The 24018-nt window shown below is 42.1% G+C and overlaps 1 long non-coding RNA gene across 1 annotated transcript in view; it reads left to right on the top strand.

Annotated features, from left to right (window-relative positions):
* LOC113990098 overlaps positions 1-24018 on the top strand; it is a 240914-nt gene that overhangs the window by 204640 nt on the left and 12256 nt on the right. Inside the window, exons 18-20 of the long non-coding RNA XR_005563376.1 lie at positions 1252-1413; positions 13341-13511; positions 21435-21619. This is a non-coding gene — a long non-coding RNA (uncharacterized LOC113990098). The remainder of the gene's footprint in view (positions 1-1251; positions 1414-13340; positions 13512-21434; positions 21620-24018) is intronic.

Genomic DNA, 24018 nt, shown 5'->3' with positions numbered 1-24018 from the left:
AGCACGGATGCCGTGCCCAGATGTGCGCAATGTGTGCGACCCGCGTTGTGCACTTGAGGCCCCTTCATCAGCTAAGTTTTGGGTTATTTCTTCCAGTAGGCATTTGGTGGGACTGATTCTTACATTGTTAAATGTATTTCATGTGTAAAGAAATGTGTACATCATTCTGCATTACCGTGAATTGCACAAATTAATTTTGTACCCGAGAACAAGAATATTTGGTGTATAGATAAATGCTATCTCATTTCTAATTATGTATTTCTGAATATGGGCAATGCTGCATATCTGTGGAGGAGAGATATTGTAGTTCTACAAGCTTAGGTTTGGGTGGATACAAGCATTTTATTTCTACAATATTCCTTTTTAAATAAATATATAGAGACAAACCTGTGACATTACTAAGAAAAGAGACTGGTAGAGATTATGATTATCATAACTGCACTAGACTGGAGTAATGGTGCTGAGTTAAAAGTTTCTGTGGGAAGATTTTTGCAAATTCCAGGGATTTTTTCAGATATCAAGAGGGAAATCAAAGATGTTTGTGGGTTTTCACTCCTTAAAGCTCCATCCTGAAATAAAATAGGTAGAAATGAAAGGAACGAAATAGGCGGGTAAGGAACTGATTGAAAACCCCAACAACAAAATAAAGACAGGGAAGGAAAATTGACAAAACATTTTTAATTCTCCTTAAGTGAAAGAGTTATACTGGGGAAAAGAATGCTCATTTTAATACTGAAATTTTAAAAATCCTCTGAGCTTAATGCCCCAACCTATTCCTATAATTAACGGTACTCAATGGTAGCACTTATTAACCTCAGTAACATTGGGTTTAAAAAAATCTTTTGCAAAATTACAGTCTGTATTTTATTGCTGTGCTTTGCTGGATGTCTGAGAGAGGTTATACAGCCACCCATAACCCACTCCATCCTCAAATCCAGGCATGCTTTACATTCAGAGCTTTGAAAACCAGCTAAATTTACACCCAGCTTGCTCTGGAAATAAATCTGCTCATTTAGATGAGGTCTCATTTGAAATGAGCTTAGCCCAATAATTAATCATTTCATTCTCTTTATATATTTGTGGGTATTTGAAAGAAGTTTGATTAGTTACCAGTGATTACACTTCCCAACACCCTGCAAAGGAAATAATAAAATAAAACCCGTCAGGCTTTTGGAAGAATGGCTGGGGCTGAATTTGGGCTGAATTTAATAGCGACTTACTAACCGGCAATTATTTGTCTGCCTTTAACAGGAACTCCATAATGAAAGAGGTTATCACCCAGGAGTTATACCCAGCTTGTTTTTCAGCCCTGGAAAGGGAAGATACTGTGCTGTGAACAAAGCAGTGATGGCTCTTGGGTCCTCCCTGGGCACGAGGAGAGCAGTGGAGCTGTTTTGGATGGCACATGTACAGGTACCCACTGACCCATGGGACACATCCTCCTCTGCTCCGTCACTTGGGGGAGTTCAATGAAGGCAAGCAAACAGACAGGCCTCCATTTGCTGATCTGTTGTTTCTAAAGGCACTAAATTATTTTAAGGAGTCCTGAGATTCAGGTCTGAAGATAGTTGTTTAATGCAAGGGGTTTTTTTCTTGTGAGGAGCTGCAGAGGGTAAAAGATCATGTTGGTCTGAGTAGATGTTACACCTCTAATGCTGCCCATTGTTTCTTATCTGTATTGTGGCCAAAGTGAATGGATGTCAGAGTTCAACATACCCATGCTGTTTAACCTGGTGCTATTATCGCAGTGACCTTAACCAACTAGGCAGTTCACAGAGCAGGCACTAAACAGAGCATGAGATGAATTTAATGGATTACTAGGGAGTATGTTATTGCAAGGAGAAGCACCTGTGGAGCAACATATTTACCTCAGTTCCACTGAATGAGCATGTTGAAAGTGAATTGGCACAGCCTTCTGCTTTATGAAAGGAAGTATTTTGTCATTCTTCATGCTTTCATTAAGAGGATTTAAGGCAGAGGATGCTGAAATGGTTCTGTGTTGGCACCAAAAAAAATCACAGATTAATAGTGAAGCTTGAAAATAGTAAAGCATCTGATTTTTGCTTTTTCATCAACAAGCCTAATAAACCAGGATGAAACTATTAACATACAAATAGACAACATTCTGATTAAAACAGCAGCAGCCAGCCCAGCCTGAAAAAGACCTCTTCACACAGAAAGCAATTATGATGGCAAGTATTGTCCAATTCACTTCCTTTTGCAACAAACCTAGAAAATCAAAATCATAATTTTGCAGAAAACACTGGTGTTATTTAAAGACAAAGATGCCATTGATTTTTATGATCATGATTAGCATTTTAGAAGCCCCCAAATGTACTGCAAGGTTGTATTCCTTTGAATTTCTACTCTAGGCGTATAGTGTAAATAGGGAAAAGGAAACCCTCAGGATAAAGTATTGTGGGAAACCTCTCCAGAGGAAGGGCAGACATTATCCTAGATTATACTGCTATAGTATACTTACCTTCCTTTCCTGCATCTCCCCTGAGTTGATCTGTGGAAAGAATATATTTACTGACTAAACCATCGTTTAACAATCTACCTCCTGATGACGATAATCTAGTATAAAGAAGTTTCCTGATTTTAAAGTCAAGCCACGACAACTGATACCACTAAGCTGTTTCATCTTAGAAGTTTTGTTTTGTCATGAAACGAGTCACTGGCACAGGAGGGTTTTCCCTCATGACAAAGCAAACCTGGTTTCCTGTTTACATGGACTGAGCGTTCCACGCGCAAACCATCGCGGAAGCCTGTCCAGTTCTGTTTGCTCCTCTGAGCAGGGAGGCTTTTCAGTAACACTCTGCTGCCTAATTCCAGTTTATGCAAGTGGAGTATAAGTGGCACCAAGCCCTCCTTAATTTCCTCTTTCCCCCATTCAGAAGGGGTGTAAATAAGTGCTGAAATCCCTCCTCGTTCAGCAAAGTGCAGAAGCTCCTCTGTAATTTAAAGCATGTGTTTGGGATTGGTTGTTTACTGAGGTGAACACATGGGTATGTTGAGATTTTTTTTTTTCCATATCTTGAACCTCGATACACATTGCTCATTTTGGAGAAAGGAGTCAAGATGCACTTTTCCAGGTGGAGGTAGGAATGGCTATGGAATTATCTGAAGGAATCCACTTCATTTCACCTGAGAGACGCAGTTCTCTTGGGTGATTTAAAAGAAGTCTTAACTTCTTTTAGTAGCTCTGAAATTTTGATATTTTTTGGTATCTCTCCTAATTTTGATATTGAGGCAAATATGCATTAAATGTGCCAGTGAGCTCATCATCCAGTTACCTTTTCCTTTCATTAGGTTTATTTAGAATATTCCTTTTTAGCAGAACACAAAACCACTCACTTGTTTGGGTGGTCCAAAACCTGATCATTATGTATTAGCGAAGAATTCAGGGTTGGAGCATGGTGGAAGATGATTTCTGCATCACACAGAGTTAAAAACCTAATTAGGCAGCTAAAGTAGCCTCCAAATATGCAGACGCTCTTTTGCGCTCCAAAATAGTTGCATCAGCTATCAATCAAGTGAATATATGATGCAGACAGGCAACTGAGGGTTTTCATTTGTGAGTAATATTAATTGTGGGTGTAAAATGAAAGATATAATAAGTGATGAAGGTACCACTCAGTACTTGGATGAACATTTTCTAAAGTTAACTCTAAATGGGACAATTGTATAAGCAAATAAAAATTCAGCTCGGCAGTGACCATTGTATGCTCTTGAAAAACTGTATAGAAGTGCCCATTGATTACTGTTCTCCTTGATTTTGGTTTTCAAGCCCTGTATTCTGGCTTGCTGTTCATTAGTCTGGAGTAATTGGGCTGGGAGAACAGCATTCAGACCTCAGTTCAATATGCAAGGCAAATAAAATATACAATTATCTGATACAGAGTCACAGAGTTGCATCAAATGGAAACAAATGGTGCCAAATCAAGACCACATGTTTTTAAGAGGATTATGAATTTAAGAGGTATGCAGCTAAATGTCATCTATTTGCAAATAATTGAGGAATTTGAAAAAAAATCCTTTTGAAGATTTTAGCAAATATAATAATTGTAAAAACACTTGCCAGGATTTTTCTGAGGTCAGTGTCCAGAAGTCTGAAATTCAGACAGAAATTACTCTGTTCCTGGTAATCCTTTCTGAATGAGACTCCTGATTGCCCTTCACTGGGGTCTGATCATTTCCCTTTGGAAGACTGGACATCTGAAGCAATGATTTCAAGCAGAGTTTTCAGATGTTTAAGGTGTTTATAAATCCTATGAAAAATGGACCATTCTTTATTTAAAATCTAAAAATCTCAGAGTTTCTTTCTGTTTGCTTTTTAATTTTTTTTTTAATAGCTCATTTAGGCACTTCACACCCTCTGTTTGCAGTGCCTTGACGAAAGATCTTTATATTTTCCCTGTTTAGATACTGAACAGAGCTCTTCACCTCACGTCTGTCACTGAGGTCTACATGTGGTTGCTAAGCCTCCACTATCACATGGAAGGGTGGAGACAGGGTAGCAGTTTTCTCTGGAAAAGAGACAGATGATCATGCCAAGTCGCAGAGAAGTATTGGCAATGACTTTTCTTGGGGCGAGATTGAGACACTCTTTGACAAGAGCCAACACCCATTTTGAGATGAAAAATGTTCATCCCACCATCTAGCTCTGCAGTCTCTTCTCCAGCAGACAGTTCTCTGGGAAAACACCCACTGCTGTGTCTGAGGCCAGTGGAGGTCCTGTGACTTGCTCTGCAGTTCCTCCGTTGGCAGTACCCAGCCTGCCTGTGCTCATCCTCTTTTTATTGCCTTTTTGCCTGCATAAAATACTATGAACAGCCAACTGGCTACATTTAAACATAAGAATACTAGTGAAACAGGTTTCCCCTGCTTGCTGTCTTGCTTCTAGAGACTTTATGGTGGTATCTTGTCTCCTTTGCCTCAGAATCTGGTTGTCATTTTATATAGTCTGGCAATTTGGGGTTTAGAGTGTCCCATCTGCTGGCAGCAGGACTCTAACAGAGCTCACATCTCCTCAGATTTATGTGGGAGGATTGACAGGGAGCCCACTGTCAGTATGTGCCCTGCTGGTTCAGGCAAAATGAACTCTGCTTACACAAACAATGTAATTTTGGCTAAATTCAGGCCCAAAGGAGTCACTATCTAGTGTTTTCTCTCATATGTGTATTTTTGGACTATCTGTAGTTTGGATACTAGCTTGCATAAATCGTGTTCTCTGAATGATTTGAGTTTTGGTGCTGGGAGAGGGTCATGTAAACCTGTTAATTCAGTTAACTCTGAATTACATCTGAATTTACAGCATTTCAGACAGATCTGCTAGAGAGACCTGAAGCATATAGCCAGGGTGAGGCATATCCCAAATCATCTAAAATCTCATTGACAGATGCAAGCAAATAAATAGCCAATTTTAAAGCCTTTGTACAGAAGAGACTAAAGATCTTTATGACTAAAGTCATTAAAATACATTGTGAGAGTGCAAAAGGACGAGAAGGTACTTCAAAATAGACATTACAGGATTGCCAAAATTTTTTGGAAATTGAGGAGATAGCAGTATCTCCCATTTGAATAACCAAGCAGTGAAAAAGTGCTGTGAGCTTTGGAAAGCCTGTGGAGCGCAGGGATGGGATCAGAAGGCAGAGGTAAGGGAAGGACACTTTGTGGGCTTCATTGTGACCATAAGTCTCTGCATCCTATTTTCTACACTTTAGGAACACACCGTGTTGGTTTTCTGCAATAAGCAGGATATTGTTTAAGTCCTTTTCCAACAAAGTATTATCAAGGTTTTTTTGTTTTGTTTTGATTTTAATTGGGAGCAGCAGCAAAGTTCAGAGCAGCATATGAGGATGTTACGGTGACACAAAAGTACAAGATAAGGTGCTTCCTACCACAGGAAGGCTATTTTAACAGTTGGGTTTTACGATATTTACGAAGGAAGGAAAGTCAAAGGCAACAATATTTAATGTCATCATTATTGTCCTGATTTTCAGAGAAACATAGTGGGATGAGGAGCTCAATCCCTTCAGCTTTGCAGAAGACTACAACACAAGGTCAGGCAGCATCTGAAAGACAATGAACCTCAAAATCTAGGCTTTTCTAATTTTTATATAAGGAAACTATGTTTTGTTCAAATATATGGATTGCAGATGGAAAACAGAAAGGGAAGGTAAATTCACAGGCCTCACCAACTTCCCTCATTAATGGTTCTCAGCAGAACATGCTGAGCTTTGTGACTTTTTATTTATCATTAAAGCACAATTTTTGTTATTTGCTGAATGGTTAAAATTTCTTTTTCCTGATAATTTGGGGAAGTAGCTGTTTATCATATGAAATGATAAACAAAAGCAGTGAAAGTCTTTTCAAATAGGTTAGTTTGCAGCCCCATAGAGCTATGCTTCATGAGTTTATTTGCATCGTCAGGAGAATCTAAACTAATTTAATTCATGGTAGGGAGCACATGTTAATGACTTTGCTGGGTGGATAGAGGTACTGCACACCTCCCTTCTTACTCAGTGCTCCTGATCTCCAAGCAGGCCAATAGATCAAACCACATGCTATCTCATGGTAAGGACCCTCTGGAATTGAATTCATGGTGGCCATATCGTTCTCCTTAGATACTTTAATACATCACAAAAACTACTGGTATATTTGCTGCCCTGTCAAAGTGTCCATAGATTGAATTAGGTGCAGGTTGGATGGATCCCAGAGGAATCTGATCTAGTGTGGGGCATCCCTGCCCATGGCAGGGGGTCTGGAACCAGATGATCTTTAAGGTCCCTTCCAACCCAAACCATCCTATGATTCTGTGATTCTATGACAGCAGAACAAGGTGCTGCTGTCCAGTGGGTGAGGAAGGGAGGCAGCTCTGTTGTCAACTGAACAGCATTTCTGCTTTCCCAGCTTCCTCCCTCTCAGGCTTGTTCTGATTTCAACTCTCTGGCCTTCACAGGCTCAAAAAACTGTATAAAGGAAGCAAAAGAAAAGGTATTTCAAGGAATGAAATTAAGAATTGTAAAGATCTTTGAATAACTAGTGTTTTCAAACTGGGTTAAAGCAGACTTAGAGTAATCTGACATGATGTAATCCCAGTGAAGTTGCAGGAAAGCAGAAATTAAGTATTTATTTGGGGATATTACGGTGTCTAGTATAAGATATTGTTAAGTACTGTCAGTAACTCATTATATATTTATTTAAAAAAATAAGAACTTAAAAGAAAAAAGAAATTTGAGATTAGAATGTGGTTGCTGTACATGCATTATACATGCTTCTCCTTCTGTTCCACTAATGGATCCTGACTGCCAGAACAGCGAAACGAACCATTGAAATTAGCGGAACTAAGACCCAGATCTATTAAAAATTTTCATTTGCCTCCAGTGTAGAATTTCAGACAGGTCCCTGATTTCTGTGAAGCATTTCCAAAGTATCTCAGCTCTGCTGTAAAATGAGTTTTCTGTCAAAGGGAACGAGCGTGGTGGTGGAAGCCGTCGGATCTTCTGCTTCCTAATGGCCACGCTGCAGAGACAGGAAAAGCAAAGGAGGAAGCATCTCTAGTGGCACATCATTAATGCTGGTGGCATATCATTAATGGCAGTGGCAAGCTGAGGAAAGAGACATCAACAGCAGAAGAGGCTGAGATGAATGAAGCAGGAGTCATCAGCATGGGAATGCCACCTTAATTATACCATGTTCTGAAAAGAACTGAATCAAGGCAAATACGAAGCCGAAACTAAGAGGCACAAGCCACCCATTTAGGCCTCACTGCCTCATCTCATTGGGGGTATGTTACAAGTCACTGCTGGAAAATAGTGTCTCTTACCTTTCAGCCCTTGGTCATCTGCTGCTGGAAGAGTTGCTAATCCCAAGATTTTCATGTTCTGAGCTAAAATCAGAGACAGAATATTATTGCAGTTGGAAACTTATTTATGGGTCATCCAACAGACAAAAGATACAATGGAATTTATGGGCTACAGTAGATACCCTCTTAAGGAGAAAAATATTTGTGAAAATATCATTAAAATATACTGTGGATGTGTCAACAATCCGACCTTCAGTACAGAGCACTTATCAGGAAACCCTCTGGTATTAAGTTATGTTTCATTTCTAATGCTGCCCAAGTATGCCCTGTTTTTGCCAAAATAATGGAAGTCTGAGCCTTTGCTGGGAATTTCCATACTTATGTGGCTTTAAGTTATATCCTTCAAGTTTTGGGGTTTTTTTGTCTGTTTTGGTAATGGGAAGTTTTAGTGCCTGGAAAATTTGAGACACTGAAAGAACCTAAAAAAATGTATATGCAGGAGAGGGTTTGGGTTTCTTGTGAATCCTGGTCAGACTCTGGAAAACAGAACCAAACCTCAGAACCAAAAATTCCTTCATGAGTTTTCAACATTTCTGCTAATGCCGAGTTCCAGGGTCTGGTTTACATTGGGAAACCTTGACTCCTGGCTCCAAAGGGTTCAATTAGTCAAAATGGTTGGCAGATGGAAAAAATCATTAAGTTCCATCCAGTGTTTTGAACAATAAAAATAGACTCAAGACACAATGGCCTTACCTTGAACTTTGCAAGCCAGCGTCACATTATGATAAAGAGGGAGTCAGCTCTCAGAAGCTGGATTATCTACCAGCACATGGACAGAGTGTGAAGCTGGGCTGCAAGGGGGACAGGCACCAGAACCTTGCAGGCTGAGCACATGATTATTAGTGTAATGATTTTTAGCCCAGATCCAAGATGCAAATTCTGGCAATGAGAAATAACTCAACATGGATATTATGAGATTACCAAAACCTCACGATAGTAGTAATAACAATAATCATCTGTTATTTGAAGAGATGCTGAAATTCATGGAAATTTTAAAATATTATTCTTAGAAATCTTTCTCTTGAATGCTTTGTCTTTCCTGAAAATGACAGAAAAGCAGATAGATAACACTTTTGTCAAACAAATTTTTTTTCATTTTATGCTTAAATACAGACTTAGGTGCCCAACTTTAAGAGCTTGAGTTTGCAAATACAGTTATGGACCAGAAACATAACCTGTTCCATAATTTGACATCAAAATTATTTTTACTTCAACTATCCCATAAGATAGGTGGAAGAAGGAATTATACCTGACATTACACACCTGATCATTCTGAAAAAACGAATATATTCACAAAAAAAAAAAAAAAAAAGCAGCATGTAGGGTAAATTTTCAAATTGGGAAGTGTGGCTTACTGCACAAATGACTTATTACAAAATAAGCTCTAGTGAAAATTTTATGTCCAAAGCAATGTTTTGGATAATAAATTATGTCTTACAAACAATAAAAAGTGGACAGATTCTCCACCACTGTCAATGACAGCACCTGGCAGTACAGGGCACATGGGCTTGGAGATTAATGTTTAAGTTTAGAATGAAATTCCCAGCTAGTGGGAATTACTAGGGCACAACAGAGGTTCTAGATTGTAATATTAATGAAGTTTCCCAGAAAGCATGAGAGCTCCACAGATCCACACTTGTACATACACCTTTACATCCGCTCTTGGCTGTCACTCGGTGCTGAATGCAACTGGGTACTTAACATCTAAAGAGATGGAGAAATTAATTGCACAGCTCTCCATGCAAGTCTGATCAAGCTTGGAAAGGTGAGGTAAGTCTGCTTCCTATTGCTCACGTCATTCCTTCTATTCCCTAAACCTCTACCAGGTATGATTGCCATCTCTCCCCCTCTCCCATATCCCTTCTCCGAGGCGGCGCTGCCCCTCAGGGGCTGCGGCCCCCATTGCCACCCCAGGGTTCTCAGTGGCAGCAGGGCTTTGCTGTGTGTTTGAGTGGCATTGTGGGTCCAGGATGAGGCCAGCAGTACCTGGGGTGGCTCCTGATGTGATATCACAGAGTGTTTTGGCAGTGCTGGGGTGGTTGGACCACGTAACTGGTGCCACAATGCCAGCATTTTAAAGAAGTGATGTTCACGTGTTTGTGATTGCTCTGGTGGTTTGGGCTCCTCTGATCGTGCAGCAGATGGCCCCCACCTTTATCTTCCTGGAGTGTCCTGTGTTTATTTGTGATGGTAGTCCAGAAAAACCACTGAATCTGTCCCAAATCATACGGTATTTAGAGGGATAAAATGTTGAACTAAGCCTGGGAATCATTAGGTGGCTGCCTTGGAGCCAAGCTGTTTGGACAGGGCTCAGTTTCACAGCTGGCAGAAGAAGGAGAATCTTTTTCTCCTTCAACTGCTGAGACTGTCAGCAGCAAACTTGCAGAACCACCTCCCAGCTCTTGGGGGTTTGTGGGGTGGTGAAGTGGATATGTTGTTTGGTGAACTCTAAAGACATCTTGCTGGTTTGTGTGTGTTAGGGGGTGTCTTTAAATTTGGAGCCTCTTCTCTATTGTTTTATGGTTTAGATCAGAGTATTGGATCTGGCTGACAGTCTCTTTGGGATAACAGTGGTGGATCCTGGTATTTAAAGTAGGATGTGGCATGGGTGAAGGGTCTCAAGAGGCAGAATTTTTCCTTTGAATCATAATATAAGTTCACTGTACCTGAACATCCAAGTGAACATTCAGAGCCCTGATTTCTCTAATCTCTCAAGGACCAAGCTTCCTGGGTCCAGCCTGTCCCAAAGCACATGCTTCTGACTTGACACAGCTGTCCTAGAGGACAGGAAAAATCAATGTATGCTGTTATATTAAACCCAGGGAGGATTAGCAGAAGGGACGTGCTAATGAATTCCACGTGAATATGCTGCAGCAGACCAGCGTTAAAAAGCACAGAAATAATTTGGTAGAAAATCTGCCTGGTTTGCTTTCCAGCTCAGGCTGATGGCCGAGCCTTCTGTTACTCAGAGCCAGGGCTATTTCCTGCAGTGCCGGTGGCATCACCAGGGTGGTGCGAGGTGTGGTACCCAGCCCAGCATGGGCAGAGCTGGTGCTGCACAGATCAGAGCAGGCAGCACATCTTGATGTCTGCAGCGACTCACGAGGTGAAGGCTTTGATGTAGGTCCAGGGCCTGGCCCTGTGATGCAAGTTGCACTGTGAAACCTGCTTTTCAGGGAGCACATCCGTAGCCATGGGATCTTCAGAAATGGAATCTTGTCCATCAGGAAGCCTGTAACAGTGATCAATCCTCAGGACTTCCTGAAGAGGAGTTCCTTGTCCTAGATTTGACACTTGTATCCTCCCCCTCCTGGGAAGCCCAGGCCTGTCTCATGCTCTTACATATGTAACCAGAGCAAAGGCTTTGGGTTTTGCTTCTGGCTCGAATGCTCTTCAGTTCCAGCATCAGTGCTCCCATAGAAAATGCTAAACACCTTTCTGTGTGATGTTCTATAATTCGGTTTAGTTGTAATACCCAAAAGCCTCTATGTTTTCCCAAGCAGAGCAGCTATGCCAGCTGGTTAAGAGAAACCGGTATAATAATTTTTCTACTTTTTCACCCACTTTCCCTATACCTCACTATCCTCACTTTTACTTCTTTTCACTAGCCTGGCTCTAGCTCTTCTCTTTGGCAGCACTGCCAGTTTCTCTCCCGTGCCCACGTGCCTGTGCACACACACAGGCTCAGGCAGATGCTCACAACCTGACTTCACAATTCACCCCTCTCCCTTGTTAATTGTAAGAAAAAGAGAGAAGGAAGAATGAAAGTGTTACACAGGGGAGTGAGGCAAAAATAGAAATCCAAGGATATGGTGGTTGCAAGGAATGCCCAGAAATTTCCTTCTGGAGTCTCTTTTAATCATCTCTCATACTTTGCTTCAATGCTTTTCTTTCAGCTGCTCAGGCCAGGTTGCTTGGTAGACTTTTGCTGCCAAATGCTATTATAACCAATCTGCTCTGATCTTTAGCCAAATCTTAGGAAAGAAGTGGGTGTGCTGAAGCTTTGGTGAGGGAACTCTTTACCATTGCTGGAGTGGCAAACATGACTGTGCAGATGAGAGCTGCTGGAGCAGGGCTGCAGTGCTACCAGGGTCTCTGGTTTCAGCTGCTGCCATGAAGGAAAGAGCAGCCCTGAATGTCTAGAATGTACAACTGTTTCAGCTACAACCACCCAGATATTAGCACAAAACACAGATAACATCAACAACATCCTTTAAGGTGCTGGGTACCTGAGACAGCCATCTGGGTTTTGCTGACGTGTCCCCGGGCTGTGCTGACTAAGGGCAGATCCCCAGCAGGAATAACTGAGGCTGCACTGAAACTCGTGCCCACGCTGTCCTGGAGAGGAATCATCAAGCAGGAGCAGAAAGGGCTCCTCTTGGACGGTCAAGGCTGCATCTCCCCTCTTCAGGGCTCAGGGTGGGCTTCACAGCTGTGCCTGGCCAGCTCTGGATAAGGGCAAATGAGTGGCTGGAGTGTGAGGAGAGGCAGAGCTGGGAACACAGAGCCTTTATGAACTCATCCTCTATGGCATGTTAAAGAAGGGCTGAAACACCATACAACATTTAAACATCCTAATTTCTCCAAGACCTGGCTCTATAGTAATTATTAAAAGGAACGTCTAAACAAAAGAACAAAAAATCTCCAATGTGCTATTCACAAATGCAATGAGCTCATTGGTTCCCAGAGCTTACACTGACTCCATGCCGTACATCTGTAATAAAAGTGTCTCTATTTGCCTACCAGATGCACTGGAGTCATGTAGAGTTCAAATTTACCATACCCATCAAGATGCAAATCCCAAATTTCATTTAGCATTGTCCCGTTGGTAAGGACGTTACACGCGGGTCAGGATTCTATCTCCCCCCAAGCCCTTTAAATGTGTTTATTCATTTTGTTTATTTTCATTTCCCAGTTTCCACATGTCGCTCAGTCAGATTTTCTGTTAGCAAGACTGAGAGACGAATAACATATGTTACCCCACAACTGACCTTGAAGGGGAACTGAAGAAACCATCTTCCCTAGGGCTGAGATGCAATTCAGACACGAGCTTGCTCCATAGAGGTCTTTTCCTGAAAAGACACTGCCAACTGAGTCGTAAGCCCTGGAAACATTTCTGCCTGCATCGATAGCAAAGCGTGAAGTATGTACCAGGGGGATGTTGAGGATTTAGCCTTCTGTGCCATTCCTCCCTCGGCTCTCATAAGCAAAGCAAACAAATTCTTTGTGTCTTAGAAGAATCGGATAATTCAGCCAACTTGAGTCGTTTCCTTGCAGGCCTGGCTTTTCACCTGGGAGACTAGGTTTGCTGATCCTACCCAGGTTAAAATGACTGAAAATCAATGTGGTTTGACAGCTGTGGGAAAAAAAATAAATAAATGGATGTATAAACTGTTGAGCAACAAAGGCTCTTCAAGTGGATACAAAGTGAGGCACAGAAAGAAACTGTTGTCTATGATCTTCCTTACAGGCTCTTGATTCATGGAGGTCTGGCCAGTCCCAGCCCCTTCTGATGCGGTTGGTCTGACACTTCTACAGTGCTTTCCACTTCCTCACACGCTCTGCTCAGGAAGAAGACACAGGCAGGCCCTTCACCTCTCCCCTGTCCTTGGGTGGCTGAGCTGGGAACGTCAAACAGAGGGTGAGTATGTCTGTGTTGCCTTAGCCTGATGTTTCAGTCGGGTTTGGTGACACCCACTGCCCCACTGCTGAGCCTCCTTTGCCTTTGAAACAGCAAAACAGGGGAGTCCTCATCCATAGAGTCACCTCCTGAGGACATCCTGTGAGATGGTGACACTGTGAAATGAAGGTGGTGTGAGAGCCCGTGCAGAACTGGCGGTAACACCAAGGCTGCTCGTTAGACCCACTCGCATTTCTCCCTTGGACAAGTGATCCAGAGCAAGGTCTGGAAAAGCAAATCTAGGTTTAGCTGGGTGTCAGTTAGCTTGTCACATGGCTCCCACAGGCCAGCTGGATGCTTAGAAGTTGCTGAATTTAGAGCCCTCCGTGTTGGAGGCTCCACCTCTACCTGTCACCCCCCACAGACATCAGCTTTCCTGGTTCTGCCACCCGGCATCAACCTCAGGAGCTCATATAATTTCCCCCCTTTTTTTTCCAGTATCACTTCTTTCCTTGGGGAACGTGATCACACTGTTTCCTAGAGCAATTTGGAATTGAATTACATCTTTGAAGTGTTTGGACAATGTTCTCAGGCATATGGTGTGATTTTTGGGGCTGTCTTGTGCAGGGCCAGGAGTTGGACTTGATGATCCTTGTGGGTCCATTCCAACTCAGGATATTCTGAGATTCTGTGGTTTGCCCTGAGGGTCAGGCAGTGTGGGAAAGGGGCAGTCTGTGTGAGCAGGGATCAGAGCCTTCCTTGTTAGCTTGTTGTCACCCTCCGATGCAATCCCAGATCAATGCTGAATTACAGCACAGAGGAGAGATAAATGTTACATTCAGCATGAATTGCCAGTTCTGACACACAGGAACACTAAACACGTACCTAGACAAAATCCTAAAGTCATGCCAATTGGAATCCAAAAACCTGCCACGCCAGTTATCACTTAGTAACAACTTCATATAATTTTCTCCAAGTAATTAAAATGTCCTTCCTGAGCCAAAAAATGAAATTTTCTTTGCAACAGGCAATTCTTATGTAAAACTACTTTTCTCTTTAGTTTCTGTCAGTTTAATGTAAATTTTTAGCTGTATTTGGTGAAATCCACTTTGGGAGTTATGACTTATCTTAGTACTGTGGCTGGGGGGAAGGAGGGAAGTTAACCGTGTACTTAGATTTCAGTGGTATCAGCTGAAGTGCTAGATTCAGGAAATGTTTCCACAGGTTTATGGATACTGCCTATGGCTGACATGGGATACAGGCAAAGTGTCCCTAGTGAAGCTTTCAGAAATGTTTGTTAATGCCCGTGGCAGCCCAGCAATACCTCCTGTTCTGACATCTGTTTTAAGGAGAGGTGAACAGGGTCATGTACACATTTTCTTCATATTTTCTTTCTGTGGGTGCTGATTTCGACTGCTTTTACTCTTTTCAGCTCACCCAGCAGTGCTCAGCAGCTCCTGGGAGATCTGGAGCTTTCGATGGCCATCACCTTCTGCCAGTTTGGTGTTTGTTTATCCTCCCCTTGTTCCTTTTCCCCTTCACCTTCTCCCCAAAAGCTGCATTTCAGTTCAGGAGCCCCTTTTGGGAATGTGGGTTCCTGTGATCTCTCAGATGTGCCAATGGGCTCACTGGCATTACAGGTCAGGATTTCTGTCACCACCCTAAAAATGGCCTTACTGGCAAAGGAACAAAGCTCAGAAAATAACATTTTAAACCTGTCAAGTCTGATTTACAGAAAGCTTCTGTGATCTAGAAAAGCAACAAGCAATGATTACGTTCTGCTACACCCTAATTTTAATTATAAAAAATGCTGGTATAGTTTTCCAGTTGCCATCCCTGTAAAGGAAATAAGTAGAGTTGGAGTAAATCTTCCAAATAAACATATTTCTCAGACATAAACATGATAAATCTTTTCTTTTGAGAAAGATATAAAGAATGGTTAACTTAAAATATGCATATAATAACATATTACCCACAGCTTCTCATGTTTAAAAAGATTCCATATGCTGGGAAAACCCATAAAATAAAACCCAAGAAATGCTGCATCCTCTTTGTATTAATTTGAAACAGTCACTTAATGGGAAAAAGGAAAAGAAAGAAAAAATAAAGAAAACTGGTGGAACAGAATTATTTTATTTTTTCTTAGAAAATCCCAAACAAATCAGTAACTCCAGCATTCCAATCTCTTCATCCTGTTTTTAGTGGTGTATTAATATGTAAACTCAATACTTCTGTTGAAAAATAGCTTTGGGTAAGGAAAAATGGTAGCAAATTCCAGGGTGGCCTTACTAGCATTTTTGATTGAAAAAACTTGGAAAAATGTTGTTGTTTTAGGATGATGAGAAGTGCTGCCATCTCTTGTGGTTTACCCAGGATTGTCCCAAGTTTGACTGTTGTCTCTGGTTTGGTTTAAAACCTAAAAAGGGGCTAGTAACTGTAGCTCCCTCTCTCCCACTAAATTCCCTATTCTTACCCCATTTTTAATAAGTAATTTGTTTTAAAATAGTCTCACTGAAGAAGCTTTCTGTTAAAGTACCATGGATAAAATAGTCTGCTTTTCTTATTCTTTTTTTTAAGAGGAATTTATCTCTCTAGAAAGGTTTGTTCCATATGACTGTGGGCTGCAGAGCTGGGGTAGTGAGAGCTCATGCATAGACTTGGAACCAGAGGACTTGGGCTCTGGGCTGATTTTTCCCTTAACTTGGTTTGTGACTTGGAGAAAATAATTTGTGTTTCACTTGATTTTGTTTGTGATTCCCCCTATTTCGTCAGATATTTTCACATGGAGAACACTTGGTATACAGATGCTGGTTGCTCCCTGGCAGGAGCTTCCAAAACTGTTCCTCTAAGGAACAGAGCAGAGTCCAAGACTTTCAAGACCTTTCCAGACATTAACATGGAGATGATGACTGTCCTGTTTCATATCACAGCCCAATGGTCAGGGCCCTTCCTCACAGACCAGCTTTTCAACTGCCCGCCTTCAGTTTGGGATTATTGCCAGTTCTCACACATCACTGTCCTGTGAACCTCTTGATCATGACCAGTTGTGGATGCCCCATTCCTGGAAGTGTTTCAAGGCCAGATTGGATGGGGCCCTGAGCATGCTGGTCCAGTGGAAGGTGTCCCTGCCCATGGTGGGGAGGTCAGAACTAGATGATCTTTAAGGTTCCTTCCAACCCAAACAATTCTGCAATTTTGTGCTATTTGAGCTTTTGGCTTTGCAAGGGGTTGAGGCTCCCACCCAGCTGCAAATTCAGAACTCCTCATGCCCCAGAGAGGCCACGAGCATGAGCAAAGCTGGGGACACGCCAGGCAGGGAAGCTGGAGCTCTGCCCTAGGAGAAGCAGCAGCACGCACACCCCGTGCTCAGCACCTGCAATTAAATGAGGGGGGGTGTTTAACCAGTCCCTTGGCAGCCTGACAGGCACTTTCCCAACCTGGGCACCCCAATTCCCTCTCTCTGCCCCCTGATGGGGGTCACCTCTGGCCACGGTGTAGGGGGTTAAAGAGGGCTGAGCCAGGGCTCCAGCTGCGTGCGCCGGCTGTGTGGGGAGCTGGGCTGGGCCAGCTGTGAGTTCAGCTCTTCCCCCCGGTCAGCTAGAAATGGGTTGTGTCTCCTGCACTGGGATTAGTGCTGGGGGGAGGTGGGTTTTTATGTTAGGAAAGGAGGTGGAAAAAAATTGCATTTGACTGATTCCTCGCTTGTGCAGTGTCTGGGGAGGGTCTGGGCTGTGCAAAAGCTGTCCTGAGACGGGCTCTCTTGGCAGCAGGGTTAAGAGAAGCCTGACCCACTGACTTCTTCACTTAACTTCTAGGCTAGGGAGATGCTTGCTTAGCCCAAAAGCTTGGGTGAGGCAGTCAGCTGGAGTTCAAGATCCAGGGACTTAATGTCCCATGACTGAATGTAGCTTGTTTGACCTGTAGTGCGGATCTTGAGAGTAGGGAGCAGAAGTATTTTTATGGTATGTGCTGAGCCTGCTCTCCCTGACTCAAACACCTCCTGGAAAATGAATAATTGAACATACATGTGACTATGTATAGCCCCTTCTTCAAACAGAACCTGAAAAGGGGGAAGAATATCTTCCAACTTCATAGGCTAACTGCACAGGACTGGCCATAAAATCTATAGGGACACAGCTCTGTAGCAGGGAGCAGGCTTTTCAGCCCACATATCTGAGCAGTGGCCTTCAACTCTGAATTCTTTAAGCTAAGCAGTGAGGTGGATTTCTGCCTTCAAACTGAGCTGGAGTAGAAGGAAAAAACAAATTAATTCAGATTTTTTTAATTTTTTTTTAAATTTTATTTGCCAAGCCACACTGCTCCCTGCTAAAATCAAGAGATGTTACTGTTGGCACAGCGGGTTTAAACTCACTACTGGGTTTTGCATGTTTTAATAAAGGAAGAAACTGATTGAATGAGATTGTCTATTAGTTGCATTAGATCAGCAGTTTCTTCTTTGCAGTGATGCAACAGATTGTTTGCCGAATAATGCAGTAAGAATAGACTCAGCATGCAAACCCTGTAAACTGTCTGAAGAAAAAGCTGTGTCCTTTTTTTCCCAATTGTTTCCAAGCCAGTAGCTGCTTCTAATATCCCTGTATCCAGTGCAAGCCCAGTGCTGTCTATAACACACACCTACTATTTTTCAAGAGCTGTAATTGTTAGGAGAGAGGGATGTTGAGGAAAGCAGAGTGGGCACAACGTAGGAGGGCTGGTCGTGTGAGGAACTCCCTGGGCTGCATTTTGGGGCAACTTGGCTCTGCTACATCCTTCTCCTGTGACCTTGGGAAAGTCTCTTAATCTGCTGTCTCAGTTCCACACAGGTGTAATAAGAGGCACCATTTTGTCTCTTCTATGCAGTATGTACTGGCTTAATGCCTACGCTGTGTATTAAACACATGCATGTAGTAGGTACTAAGGTGGTAAAGCAAGAGTCAATTCTGTAAAGACTTGTGTGATGCCCAGGACACTGGCAAAGCAAAACCCAGATTAATTCCGTCTTTCTAGTTCTTGACAATTTTTGTTGAATGATGAATTTAAGTAGATGCTTATTTTTAGCCTGTGCATTAGTGGGCAAGGGAATGAAAGGGGAGGATCTCCCACACCAAGCATTTTGTTTTCAATATAAATACATGTCGCATAATATTATGGACAAATAAGGGGTTCTTACCACTCATAAGGTGTTATGGTAATCCTTCATGGAGTCCTTTTAATGAATAAACCAGGGATGCTTCATAAGTCGTTTATTAAGGGTTAATGATGTATCTTCTCTCTTTGGCATCATTCCCAGCCTAAATCAAGCCTGCTTCATCTCATATGGATATGAAAGACAAACTGTACAGATTGAAAACATCTGTATACTGAGTGAATGAACCACATGGCAGCAGTGTCATGCAGAGATTTACTTAAAACTGTCCCCTTTTGTTTGACTTTAGAGGAACAGCACAAATAAATACAGTAGGTTCTGTTTAAACAAAGAGGACTCTGATCAATAGAGGTTTGTATAGCTTACGACCTTCAACTATAAACAAAAAATTGGGGTAAACCCCACATGTCTCAGGTCAATTGCCATCTTATTTACTTTATTACGCCACTAATGTTCTAATCTGTCTTGCATATAAAATGCTTTTTACAAACCATCTTGCTCTGTTTCTCCATTTTCACCAGAGATAAAAGGGAAGGTTGTGTTTGATTCAGATCAACCTGTGAGTGTGGGTATGAGTGTGCCGTGAATTCAGAGTATCAGCGTAAGCAGAGAGCGCAGGCAAACCAGTTCAGGCAAATTTCAAATTCCAGCAAATCTTGGTTGAGGTTTGCAACAGCTTTTGGTGCTTTCTGAGGGGGTTCAGCTATCCACAAAGAAAAGCAAAATGGTTTGTGGCTCACCATAGCCAGACCTGGGCACAGAAACAGGACAGAGGCAGTGCTATATAGAAAGTTGTTGCTCTGTTCTGGCTGCAAGCAGAGGTTGTCCCTTGAAAACACTTGTGAATTTCTGCTAGGGACTGACCCTGGCTGTGAGTCTTTATTATTATTATTTTTGTTACTCTCTCCCAGCAAGATTAAGTAATTCCAAATACTGAGGGGATGACACTCCTGCATGTGTTCTACCCTCGTATCTCCAAATAGCTAACTTGAATTGTAATTACTTTCTTTTCTGGCACATTTTCTCATTTTCTAGAGGGGAGAGACTATTATCTTAATCTTTTTCTGTCCATTTTTTTATCTTCCCTGGCTAACTTTTAATCCTTTTGGTCAATTTTAACATAAGACAAAAAAGAGGAAAATGTGCCTCTACTGGTTTATGAAAATAAGACAGAGAGGTAGAAGGGAAATACCCCAATCAAACCTTCCCCGATGAATGAATCTACAGCAGGAGCCTCCATGAGACAGCAGAGGAGCCAGTGAAGACACAAAAACCCAGGAGAACCCAGATTTATTAGCCTTGCTGCTCAGTTATTCAGATGTTTTTCTTTACTGAGAACATTCCTGTTCCCATTGACTCCAACATTTTCAACTTCGGTGTTATCTGCACTAATCTAGGAAATACTTCACTGCTACTTCAACTGCTTTTTCTTGTGGAATTCGAATACTTCGGGGGGCAATGAAGGGGTAAGTCCCACTGGGCATGTGCCTTTCCTCAGAGCTTTAAGAGATCTGGAGAGATATTTCTGGATGTTGTTTTGTTTTGAATTTATGTAATTATTTTATTTTTTTTTAGTTAAACTGAAAAGAGCAGCCAGACTGCTTGCCTATCTACGTTCTCATTCCACTAGCCAGGTGACTGTTGATCCACGAAGCAGCGTCTCAGCCGCCTACCTCACTGGAAGAAAATCTTCCAGGCGTTTAGGTTTTGCAACTGAACAGTTGTGTGTGCTTGTCTTGCTTCCAGCATTTCCTCACAGTCCCCACTTAGGCCCAGAAACTAGAGCTGCAAGTTCTAGTCTCAGCAGTAACGTCTCCCCCATCATTAAATAATTGAGTTAGTCCTGCAATCTCGAGCCCAGCAGCCTGTGAGACACTACCTCATAGCTGGTGGGTCGCTGGCAGCAGGGTTGACAAAACCCTTCAGGGATGGCTAGTGGAGGCTCTTTCCTGGCAGGTCCCAGCTTGGTTTGTTAGGTCAGTGGGGAGACAGCCGGGGCTCACCACGCCACGCCCGCGCCAAGCCACACCGGCCAAGATTGGTTATGTTTTGGCTGTACCTTCCAGCACGGGGTTAGAAATACTGAAGAAGAGGCTGTGGTCCTTCGTTGAGTAAGGGAAGGAAATTTAGGTATTGGAGTCCTCGGGAGATGCTGTTTTGCTGCCCTCTAGGCAAAGATTAAAGCTTAAAATGTGGAAATGACAGAAAATGCTGTCCTGAGCACACTGAAGCAAAGTAAAGGGGTTGGGAAGGTGAAAGGCTTTTCATGGGACTTCATTAAGGTGTGAGTATAAAATCTGTAAAAAGATCTCTGTGCTCAGATTAGGAAGATCCAGTGGTGTACAACAAAGAATAATCAGTAAAGGCATCATAATTACAAAGTTCTTTTATATTAAAATGATGTCATGTAATAGGTTGAAGAGCAAGAAATAAATAAGCTGTGCAGATCTCCTTTATCTAAATAATTGTTTTCTTATGCGTTAGGCTGAAAACTTCTCATATAATTTCTGTCCTTTAATGGTAAAAATATATTCAATTAAGACTATGAAACTATTTTAACATTTCAGTAGTAGCTTCAACAGAAGGATCCCAGAGTGCATAAGTGAAATGCAAATTTGAGGGAACCATGGAAAGAGAGACCAAGACACAGAACAAGGACTTAATAGGGAATGTGTCACCACAGGGCTCTGTGGTGAATATATAACCTCGTTTTTGTAAGAACTATTGTATGGAGATTCAGATTTTTTAAACCAAAATATATAATTGTATGACTTCAAGTGTTGAGTATTCTCTTACAGAACTGTTCCTTGAGGATAAATCTTCATTTCTCTCATGTGAAGAACTATGCCGAGATCTGCCCGTGGAAAATTACATTCTAGGAGCAAGAATCACAAAGGACCTTTGCTTTCAGACTCTTCTTTAGGAGGTCCACAGCATAATGAGCAAACTGGAATGAAGTGTATTAACCTTTGAAAGATGAAAGGTAATCAGGACTGAACCAATGCTCCCCGTGGTTAGACCACAAGCTCTTATGAAAGCTTTATGATCAGTCTGCGTGTGTATCTCAACAGTTCCTAGGGAAACATTTCCATAGGTCATATGTTATTGGATAAAAAAAAAAAAAAGTTGATCCTGAAGTGTTAAAGTCTCATCTCCTAAACCAGAACAGATACAGTGACCTTAGGAACAATTGGCTCTTGACTGCTACCCACACAATGCAGAAAATGTTAAGGAGGTGGAAAATGAGCTCAAGTTTCTAGTTTCCATTATTTGTGAATCAACACATTATTGTATTGTGAATGTTTGCTTCTCTTCTGTCTTTGTAAGCAAAAGATCAAATTATTTTCTTAGTTTATCAGGATGGAAGGAATGTTTTGGAGGTAATTTGGAGAATACCACAAGGAAATAGTCTTTTCAACAGGGCTTCAGTGGTTTTTGTGCCAGACTAGGGCACTGAGGCAGCTTTCCTGCCAGCTGCAGGAGAGCTGTGAGCTGTGTGACCTTCCTCTGTTTGCTCGGGGTGAGGGCACATCTCCATGTTGCTGTTGGATCTTTTTATCTGCTTATGCCATTGGTGACTGTGACCCCCTTCTTTCTCATCTGTGCTTGAGACTGATCTGCTTGAACTACTGAGCTGCATTAGATCTCGTTTGACTCACTGTATTTCCTTGGCTGCCAGGGCTGGGAATCCCCTTCCTTCAGCAGCGCTTACCTTGGGCGACAGCCGGTGAGCAGCTGTCCTTTCTCTCCTGGTGTTATCTACACAAGAGCCATCTACGTCATTTTTAGTGTTTGTAAGCTTTTCAGAGCTTTCAGTTTGTGCACAGTCTTGGAATGTACTTCTCATTCCCTGCATTTTTCTGAAAACAGGACGTTGAAATATGCTCTTGGTAGCTGGATTCGTACATACTTATATTTAATTTCTCCTGTGGCTTAGGCACTTTGTTTCAGGGGGCAGTATGGATGTATGACTGTGGTCTGGTGAACCAGAAGTGCACTTCAAGAGCAGGAACAAGTTAGGAATTATGACTGTTCTTCACTGAAGAAAAGATGGATGTTTAATGAATGCACAGTTGTAAAAAGATTTGTATAGCAAGAATGACATTAAACCACACTTTTGGAGTGTCTGGGAGGATGTAGGTGCCTCCTGGGGAAAGGATACATGATACACCTCTGAGATGCTGGAATGTAATAATATTTCTCCAGAGGGTCCTCTCAACATATATTTTTCCTAGGCATTGGGGTTTGAAATTAATTCCCAGCAGAAGTGTGGAAATAAGCAAAGAAAGAAAAGCATTCAGGGAGAGCTGCTGGAAATGCAGAATAGTAAATAGTCACTGAGTCTTCTCACAACTCCATAGTCTCCAGTCAAAAAATGTCTCCTCAAGCAACTAAGTCTGTATTTTAATAGATATGTTACCAGCAAGCGAGCAGTCCTTATGAGCCCAAACTCTGCCACAGCCACAGTTTTTAATCAGGAGAGTCTCTGTGGAGATACATGGAGAACAGAAGAGGCTTCTTTGGGGCACAAGCATTGGGATTGTACCCTCAGAGGCTGAATTCTCTCCACCTGCAGAGGTGACAGTCCCCAAACACACAGGAACAACTCTTTGGCTTCTTGAGATACCTTTAGACTTTCCCTCAAGCCCTTGCTGTGCTGGGGTCTGCATCAGCATTTGGGGTATTTCCAGATTTAAGGTGTGCAAGAACTTTCTCCCTTATCCTTTCCCCAGACCCTCATGGGCTGATTTCATTGCTAATGATCTCATAGTGACTAGACTTTAAATGCTGGGAAGGATAAGTTTAAGTAAAGGAAAAAGAAAAAAACAACAGAAAATTCAGTATCTCTCAGGAATGATGGAGGCCTTGCTGCTGGCAGGTAAAGGCAATGGCACACATTGCTCAGTTTTTTGGCTCCTCTCGTTGGTTTAAAATTTCAGCAAGGGGTTATTGCAATGATGAGACAGTTCAGTCCAAATTACTTTTACCCTGAGAAAGAGCTGTTTATCTGTTTGGAAGAGGAGGACTCATCAGTGCTGGAAAGATTTCATATACCTGGATCTCAGGATCTCGTTCCCCTCAGCTGCTGGAACATGAAACCTTCCAGCTGCCTCTCACCACACTTTGCTCAGAGAAGAGAAAATATTACGAATGAATGTTTCTAAATCCCTCATTCAGTGTACTGAGGGCCAGAGCCTGAAGTAAGACTCCTGATAAATATGGGGATCCAAATCTGGCCCTCTGAGAGCTATCATCTATTACACTCGAGCAAAGAGCGGCCTGATGTTAAGATCTGACTGCTCATTGCAAAGCTTATTTTGTTACATCAGCAGGCCACAAGGTTCAATAAACTATGTGGCCTTTATCCATTCCATATGTACT

Source organism: Pipra filicauda, unplaced genomic scaffold (assembly GCF_003945595.2).
Source record: "Pipra filicauda isolate LSUMZ 115617 unplaced genomic scaffold, ASM394559v2 scaffold203_size1373443_pilon, whole genome shotgun sequence".
Taxonomy (NCBI): Eukaryota; Metazoa; Chordata; class Aves; order Passeriformes; family Pipridae; genus Pipra; species Pipra filicauda.
This window is presented reverse-complemented; position numbering and strand designations above follow the sequence as displayed.